The sequence below is a fragment of the Thunnus thynnus genome, chromosome 19 (assembly GCF_963924715.1).
Source record: "Thunnus thynnus chromosome 19, fThuThy2.1, whole genome shotgun sequence".
Classification (NCBI taxonomy): Eukaryota; Metazoa; Chordata; class Actinopteri; order Scombriformes; family Scombridae; genus Thunnus; species Thunnus thynnus.
Genome location: NC_089535.1, coordinates 16,912,194 through 16,922,332, shown reverse-complemented (window position 1 = coordinate 16,922,332; position 10,139 = coordinate 16,912,194).

The following is a 10,139-nucleotide window of genomic DNA, read 5'->3' as shown; positions in this document are numbered from 1 at the left end:
GTGTGTGTGTGTGTTTGTGTGTGTGTGTGTGTGTGCCGGGGGGGGGGGGGGGTCTGTCCCACCCCGTTTTCTCTTTCCCTCCCTCTCCCTCTCCCCCGTTTCTCTGTCTCCTCCCCTTCCCAGACCAAACCCCACCAGTTGAGCAGAGCAGGTCCGAAAGAAGGAAAGAAAACCTTTCCTTCATATCTCTCCCTCCTTTTTCAGAGCTGTTGGACCATTTCTCTTATATTCTTGTCCTGTTGATCGAGGTTATTGTTATCGTTTTAAATCTTCCAATACAAGTGCCGATATGATTAAAGAATACAGATACCATATTATACTTTTTTCTGATAGCTTATTTTGAGAAATGTTTTTCTACAAAACACTTTTTTTCATTCAGCAAAAGAAACCAAAATTCTCAAATGTTCAATTTAAAAATTCAAAATTAAATGTAAAAATGTATTTTAAATCATGAACTATCTAAAGAAGAGAGCACGTAAACAAGAGTAGAAATCTGAGCTACAGACAGATTTTGGTCATTACCAAAAGCAACATTGAAATTCAATATCCAGCTCTCTTTTTAAGGTGTTTTTCATCATTTCTACTAGCTTTTCAGTCATTATTAATCCCTTGGGCCATTTCTGAAATAAATGACATCAAGACATTAATAAGTTCACCTAAAAAATAAAAGATGGCAACGAAGTCATGCTTGCATTAGCTGATTAGCATCATGCTTCACAATCACTGGCTCACTCATCAGCTGTTTGGCTGCCAGCAGACTCATCATGTTCAATCATATTCATGTAAATCTCCTTCTTTTGTGCTAATTTTTTTGGTAATGTTGATTTAATTAAGACTTGATGTGTATATGTGTTGCTGCTTGGATTCCTTCCCACTAAATCTAAAATAATATGCCATTTAAATGGTCAGTTCATTGATGAAAGTGTCTCTGAGTGAATGACAGTCAAACAACACTCCTGTCTTTTTAAAACAGTTGTAAAAATGTATAATATGGAAATACAGTAGTTTTCCTGATTACTGTAGGTGTTCTTCTTCGATTGAAGAGGCGTTCATCTGTGAAATTACCTCCTGTGTAAAAAAAACCCCTATTAACTCCATCGAAGATACATGATTGCCTATCCCGAGAGTTTTTCCTTTTTCTTTTTTGAAGATCGTTTTTAGCTGAGTCCAGTTCCCCTCAGCTGTTTTGAGAGATACGATCTAGTAATTTCTTTACCTGTATCATTTAGAGCTTACCCTTTAGATAAACATCTCTGTGTGTTTGGATGAAATAAGTTGTACCTTACGTGTGTTACTGCATTTCACCTTTCAAGAATCTAGGTCTACTGTCTGGTTTCAGCATTGTTTAATTTCCTTTTCACATTGTCAGACAACAGCCATATCTCCGCCTCTGCCTCCTCTTATACACTCCTCTTCTCTTCTCTTCTCTTCTCTTCTCTTCTCTTCTCTTCTCTTCTCTTCTCTTCTCTTCTCTTCTCTTCTCTTCTCGTCTCACTTTCTCTGTTATTACTGGAACTACAGACTCTCATCCAAGGTATGCACTTACGGATTTTAGATATCTTAGTCTTCTGCGTTTCTTCCTTCATTTTGTCCACCATTGTCGATCCATCATGCATTAGCACCTCTGTGTGTGTTTTTTTTTAAACAATTCCTTTTTGGGATGCACCAGCATAGCAATAGCCCTGCAAAAAAGAAAGACCTGTACACTCAGTCAGCCAGCATGTCCCTCTAAGGCGGTTAAATCTAACTGAGATTATACAGATGTTGAGTGCTGCCAACAATCTGTCAGTCATGTCAACTTTACAGCTTTCTATTTCCCGCTGAGAGCCTGACTTTGCAGATGGCAGAGATTGATTTGATGATGTATTGGTGAAAGACCAACTACTGTGCTGAATTTAACAGGATGTGTAATGGTCATCAGTGATTCATGACATCCTTTTCTTGATGAACTGATGATACTAAATTGGTAATTTTAGTTCTTAGTTTGGTAAATGGCACTGGGATCAAGAAGTAAAAATACTGCGTGTGTACAAGTGAGTGTTTTTAATTTCTCTGCTCTAAATATCTAAGATTTACAAATAGAACTGCAAGTAATGTTTATTAGTTAGTCTCAATTCTCAATTTTTCTCAAAAAATTATGAAAAATGTTTCCTAAAGCCCAATATGTTGTCTTCAAATTTCTTCTTTTGTCCAACCAACAAAGATATTAAAATCACTATCACACCAGACAAAGGAAAGCCTTACAATTAAAAGGCAACTAGAGAGAAATGGCTCCAAATAGCTGCCGATTATTCACAGTATGATCATATGTCCAAGTGTCAGTGGAACATTTACATGTCAACACCTGCTGATCAAATTCAGCACCACGGACAGCACTTTACGATGCGGTTCCTCAACATGCTGCATGTAATTGAAGACCCTCACCTTAGACGTCGTTAACTTTCCTTTGTGTCAAGATGTTTGACTTTTTTTGTATTGAGTCTGGTGTGAGGAGCTCCTCTGTGGCAGCATGTGCAGTACATGTACGGACATGATCCTTTCTGAAGAAGCAGCTAGCACAATGTTGATTCAGTGCGACACGTGAATACATCAAGGTAGAAGGAAAAACCCCGGCAGTGTGTAGATTTTCGTTCACATTCATTTCTCCTTCATGTACATGCTAATGCATGCCGAATTATATAACTACTGCAATGAAATGGAAAAATATCATCTTTTCATTCATTGAAAGTCTGTATGTAAATCCTGAATATAAGTAGTTTTCTACAGGATAGTGTTTATCACAGAAGTTCACTGAGCATAATATGGCAGCTTTGTTTAAAGACAAAACAATGACTAAATAAATTTAAAAATTGGCCTCTGTGAAGCAATAAAACTCTTTGGGAAATAACAGGAGTGAGAAGAAGAGACAAGAAAATATCAAGAGATAGAGAGAGGAGGAGAAAGACAAAAAACATCTGGTCAGTGGCTTGAATTTTGGGTGTAGAATGACAACACACACACACACACACACACACACACACACAAACAAACACTCACAGTATGTCCCTGACCCTCTTCTTAACAGACTTGAATTATCAGACTGTTTAATCATTGTGTTGTACAAGTAAGCACGAATGGCTGTTGAGCTAATTATCAGTTACTGATCAATTACTGACTGATCTCTTCATTGCCTCGCCCTGCAGTCTTGTTATTCTGTATAACAGTCCTAACAAGACTCAGATGTTGGAAGTCGGTCGTCCATGAGGGGAAAAAAATGTTTGGTCACACCAGAAAACAATTTGTTGGATGCAGTGAAGCACCACATATTCAGCTTTTTTTTTTCTCTGAACTACTTAGGAAGGCTGTAGGGGCTTCCCTCTCTGGAAAGGATTGTCATTGAAATGTTGTTTGCTTTAAAATAAGTAACACACAATTCAAAATTGATGATGCAGCAACTGAAAAAATATTTTAACAATATTACACAGCATGACATGATTTAAAAATTTTAAAAAATACAAAAAAAACGTGACTCATGTGGCCAGTAATACATCATTACAGTTGTAAGTCTTGTACATTTAGGTCGTAATGCAAAAATAATGCCTGTCTAATGATGAATATATCATTTTTTTTTAGATGTGGGCACGTTTCTCTAAATCTTTTTTTTTCCCCTCGTAGGAAAGAAATGAGTCAGTCTCATTGTCTCGTGGTTTTGGCTTAACCTGCTGTTGCAATCTGAGGCCCGACTTCAAAGTCCCGCAGAGTGGAAGTGCTGATCTGGGGTCAGCACCCAAAGCAAATGATCTTATTTATTCCCACAGAGCGACACAGATTTTGAGGTCAGTATATGTGAGGGGGCTCTGCAGATTCCAGGCTAGATGAGCTGACATGGGTCTCCTCTAGCTCCGTTGGTCATGCCTTGGATAAGTCTTGATTGCTCATGCCTAGAAGGAGAAACACCATTAGGGACCAGCAGTTCGGCTCAGTGATTCTAATTGTTTCATTGCGGTTGAGCTGGTGGCTTTGAACACATTACAGTCTTCAAACCGGCTCTCCAGAAATGGCCCTGGCAGTTAAGTTAAATTACAGACACATTAAAGCACTTATGGACAAAAAGGAGGTCTTACTCTAAGCTAACTTACAGATACACTACAGTTACGGTCAAGCTGCTGAATGGATAATTCTCGGTGAATGCAGAGCATCAGTGACAATCTTAATAATCCAAAGCGCTTTGATTACAGTCTGTTCTGAAGAAGCTTTTCATTTCGAAGCATGAAAGATCTAGTCTCGATTTTAAATTAATCAGTACTGAGTGCTTTTTAAAGCACTGTTTTACTCCTCTCCACGCTGAGCACATTATTTTTGTCATTCCATTGGAATGTACTACACGCACTCGAAATGGAAACAAACACGGACCAGTGTGTTAACTGCAGCAATAAGAGAAATATGAGTAAACGCCTCTTTCTCAGGAAGCCTCAGAAGGTACGCCAGACTCCTGTGCGAAGAGAAACGACCTTCAGATCGCATAAACAAAGATCTTCAGAGACTGTCACATAGAACAATAAGACTGATGCTTTGGTTTCAGGATGTTTTATGATTCACACACCGCAGTATTTCCGATGGTCTCAGTATGCTGATTTTCCAAAAAAGCTGGTTTATTATCACGAACAAAAGCTACACACAACACATAAAGGCAGCACTGTCTTCTGCACTGTTTTACAGTTAATGTCACTATCATCACATATTAGACTCCTGACGATCTGGTTTCTGTCAGTGACTGGAATGTGTTGTTGTTTGGAAATTAAATTATGCAACATCATGTGAATCACACATGAGTATTTTTGTGGGGTGAGTACGTGTGGCTGTCAGGGCTGATCCAGATGATTATTGAATGAAGATATCACATCCAGTTTTTCATAAGGGAATTTGTCGAAATTGACTGTGATCACTCAGAGCAAATGAAGGTCGAAGGGCTAAAGGGTCATTTCCAATGGAAACAAGCGACACAGAGCAGTCTGGCGCTGGGCTGCTGTTCTTCTTCATCCGCAACTGTCCTCTGAAATCGACAGAGAGAAGGAATAGTTTATTTCTGAGGGCCTCGCCGAAAATTATGACTCAATATGAAGTCATAACGGACCTAATTATACATTTGAAGGAAAGTGCTGCCATATTTTGGTTTTCAGACACCAAACCTAGCATCTGTGAAGCAGACATAACCCGCTGACATCTGCCCTACAGATATATCTATACACCAACTGCACTGATTCCATAATGAGCTATGCAGTCAAACAAACAACACTCAGAAACATAAACTTCACAGAGCACATAGGAAGTGTGCACGGCAGGTGTTGATTTTATTAATGACCTCCTCGATCGGAAGTATTTGTTGCTTCTTTTGTGTGATGGCTCGGTTCGGTCAGTATAAACTAACATCATCGTTAGTGCTTGATGTGGTTTAGAATCGCTGTCAATGGAAACACAGTGCCAACAAGGCAGGATTCAATCATCGAATTTAAATGGATGCAACCGGCCTCACCTGGTTTTTATGGCAAAACCTTCATGGTCCAAATGCAGAAGCAGTTATGTTTAAGCGGTGAGTGCACTCAAGATTGGACCAGACTCAACTCTTAAATCTGACATCACAAAATAGGATCCGTCTGCAGTCAGTTTCATACTTAATTTGTCAACTACTGGCTTAAATTTCAAACTGCTATTCCCCAAATCAGATGGTGCCTGTCCTGCTTTTAAGTTTACATTTTGAAAATGTTTAATTACTGCTTGGCCCATGCAGGAGACTGCAGGAGCTGGAATGTTAAACACTATAGCCACTGGAATGCTAATTCTGATGATACATTTGCCTTGGTTACAAATTAATTTTCAGCCGCTTGTGCAGTAAAGTGATGTTCATTTCCATCACTTGGCTGGATGTTAACTTACTGGCAGCCATCTTAGTGTCGATGAAATGAACTCGCTGACCTGGAGAGCTGCTTTCAGATCCATAAATGATGCTTACATTATCCACTCCCAGCCTCCTTTTGCTGTGTGCTGCTGGATGTGTCTTCTTTACCTAAGACAAACTTGAAAAAAAGATTTAGATATTTAGATTTAGACTTGTTTAGCTGAATAGAGTAGTTACAGTAGATCTCATCCCATCGTTTGTGTAAGGTTTTTGTTTAAAAATGTAAAAATGTTGTCACACAGGCAAGACAAATTAAGTTACCCTTTGAAGGGATTAATGAATTATGTTAACATCTATTTATAACTTACAATATGGTGCATATCTTTAGTTTGTTATCATCCACATCATCTTATTATTCTGTGAATCTCTTCTGTTAGACTTTGGACTTTGTAAAAATAAGACAAAATAAAACTTTCATACTGCAACTCTACTATGTTCATTTTGAACAAAATCCCTAGATTCTGTCCACCACACACCTTACCAACATCCACATCTATCTCATAATACTGTGTGGGCAGAGCTCAGTGGAGGTGCATGGTCTTCACTGAAATATTGATGTGGGGACTGGGAGTGTTGGTTCCGGGTGAATAATGCAACAGGTGGATTAGTTCTGGTTTCAGAGAGAGCGAGCAGATGAATAAATTAATGATCATAGCTCCTTCCATCCATCTCTCTAAGAAGATTAAAGGGGGGGGAAAAGGAAAAGAAAGAAAAGGGTGATCACACGAATTTACAATTTAACACACAGAATATAAAAAGTAACTTTTCAAAAGTGAAATCTAACCAAAATAAAACCTTCAAGATCTGTCTTCTGTCAAATTTTGGACCTGGAGCCTTTCTGTATAGTACAAGTCAAAAGTTTGGACACACCTTCCCCTTTGTTTGAATGAGAAAGTGTGTCCAAATTTTTGACTGGTAGTGTATGTAATATATGTAATGTAACTAACAGCCCTTTGTGTGCCTCAGTTTCCATGACTTAAGTGTTGTGAAGACCTTAAATATCATGGAAGTATTGTATTCTTAAATCTATTGTAGTCGACTGCTTTGAAAGCCCAGCGATGATTTGCAACATCACATTTAACTGACTTAAGCGAGCACCTTTAATGTGACCATAATGAAGTTTGACATTCTGCATACACTGGTCCATCTGTCACAGTCCAGACATGTATGTAGTTAAAGAGAGACAAAAAGAAAGAGGTATACAAGACGGGTGAGAAGGGGGAGGTTTTGGGAGGAGACGGAGAGAAAAACAGAAAAGGACGGAAAGAGATAATTGTCTTTGATGATTGATGATTCTCATGGTGTTCTTGTTTATTTCAACAGGCGGGAGGTTGAAAGCAAAGTAGGTCTGTGACCAATCAGTGGTCATCATTAAAAGGCAGGATGAGTGCCAGAACCAATCATCGGCTGGTTCATTAGGAGGCAGAACAAGAGCGAGGCAGACTTGCTGTCAGGCAGGCAAACAGACATGTGACATTAAACCAAACCCGCATTTGTCAAATGCAATAGTTTTATAAGCCTGTTGTAAAAACAGGTAGTTAACGCTTTTAAGTTTCTTTCTACACTTTCAATGATGTAAATATTCATTGTGATACTTGCAACTTTCTTACTGGATTGATTCACTTTCATCACTAAAACAAATTCCTAGACAGTATTTTCTTAGAAGGCCCTTTTGTTTTCAAGTCAAACTCCATACATATGTCCTGACTGTGTTTGATATCAGAAACAGAAGCTGTCTTACACCTTCTTTCACATTTAAAGGGGACATATCATGCTTCTTGTGATTTTCCGTTATTTTTATACTTCTATGTTGTTGGATGTCTATGTTAAACATGGTCAAAGTTTCAAAACTTGAGGTGAATGTGTGTAAAAATGCTCCCTGTCAAAATCCCAGATGTCAGCCTGCTCTGAACACTCTGTTTGCAAAGTTACCTAAGATACCAAAGTTCCCCCATCGAATTGTCGTAACATTATTCGTGCATGCCCAAAAATGGCTGTCTGTTCTGTCGCCGTTGTTGCTGAGGTGTTTGGTACAGTTGTTCCATGTGTTGTTCACATTGTGTACTTGCATATTTCGGGTCAGGTTTGGGCTTGAACATGTACGGATATATTTGAAAAGTTTATATTCTGAGTAAAGAACGAGAAAAGAAGCTAAATCTAAGTGCTAATGTTCGCTAACCAATCAGAGCAGATTGGGCTCATGGGGAGGGAGTCTTAAAGAGACAGGAGCTAAAACAGCCTGTTTCACACAGAGGCTGAACTGAGGGGCTACATAAAGGGCCAGTATAAGACAAATAAGGACTTTTTTGAACTGTAAATCATGCAAAGATACATCAGTAGAGCCCTAGAATAAAAATATAGACCCGGAAATGTGAATGATACATCCTTGTTGAACAGCAGTTTAGGGGAAGGAAACACATTCAGTGCTACAATATTTGTTTGTTTCTTCAGGTTTTATCTGTGCCACCATGCTTCACAGTAACAAAAGTCTACTTGAGAAATCCTCTGTAGGGGACACGTCTATGGAGCGACTGCCATGACGTGCAGCATTGCGTCAGGCAGGAGGTAAAATGGAGGCCAGGTGTGCATTTGTGAGCAGAAACTCGAGGGTTATTTGGCCAAAATGCTCCCAGACCTTTCAGGGACGAAGAATGTCCTGCTTTAGACAACACAGTGCAGCACCTTATTTGACTTTAAAGATAGCTTTCGGAGCTCTTTTGACCTTGACGCTGACACAAATGCACCTTACTGACGCATAAACACAAACATACAGGTGCAGTCATGTACACACGCGTTTGCAAAAGGGTCAGATGAGGGTGAGAGGTCAGAGGAAAGAGTGAGACATGGGAAGTTCAGCTCCTTCCTAATGTTACAGAGGATTTTGTAAGCTCACAATACACACAAACACACACATAGATAAAGACGCACCAGCCCACCCCCCACCACCACCACCACCCCGGTCCATTACTTTGGCCATAGTTGGAACCAGACACCTGTACTGTTCCATGTACTGAGGTTGGATTTCAGGTGTCAGGTTTAAATGTGCCAATAACCCCCCTCCCTCCCCTTTCCCCAACCTCTCTGCACACGCTCATTTAGCATCATGTATCCTCTACATACATGTATACGCACGGCAGTAAGGGACCTTCCCCCACTACCTCCCCCTGCCCGACACATTAGTGAGGAGAAGAGAGGGCGACAGGAGTTGAAAGGCAATTACGTCTAGTCTCTGATGAGAGAACAAACTGAGGCACACAAAGGGCTGTGATGTGGTGAAGCCATCCAACCGTCCCCAGGTACACAGGTAGACAATAGACGGCAAACTCAAAGCACTGCGAAATGCATTCTGTCTAGACACGCGAACAAACCAAAGCAAAAAGAGTTCATACAGAGAAGATGAAGACACAATAAAAAATAAAAAAAAAAGTTGAGCTGAAAATGCTTTGAAAGTACTTTTGAAGCACTTTAATTAACTTGTCGAGCACTTGTCTCAGTAATGGCACTCCACTTAAAAGATCAGTCAAGAAAGATTGTTTTACAGATTTCTTTATGCTTAGAGCAGATTAGATACAGAGACAACTCAAAGCCTTAAGTTGTTTTTTTCTTGACATGTTCATCTGTGTTATCCACCACTTACATTACTGTCTTATGCAGGTAGATTGACAAATGGGGAATGCAAATTACTTATCCAAATTGGACAACCAGTAAAAACATATTACTTTTCAATGAAGTACATATTGAAACACTGAAGAAAAGCAGATTATGCTGCAGGAATGGATGACAGTTTTACAGTTTTCTTTTTTCCTGTGATTGGAATCCATTGTAATTGTTGTCATTTGAAACTGACTACAGCTGCCCTCCTCCTTGAAAGAGCAAGCTACAAACTTTTCAAAAGTGACAAGTAGTCCACTGATGATCTTAAAATATAGTCAGTGGAATATTTCTTTATTGCACTGTAAATCATCCCGAAATCCTACGCTTACTTTCTCAAATTCCACTGCATAACTATTATAAACTTTGCCTTCACAGAACTTTGTGCACTCAAACCCCAGAAAGAGTCCATGAAAAGTCCCACTCTGCTGATGTAGCACAATGTGCAAACTGTGACTACATCTACAATAATCTATACAGTCAAAATATTGTGTCTCTTTCCATTGTAGAAAAACGATGTATTCTCACATTCACATGAACACTGCAGTCTCCC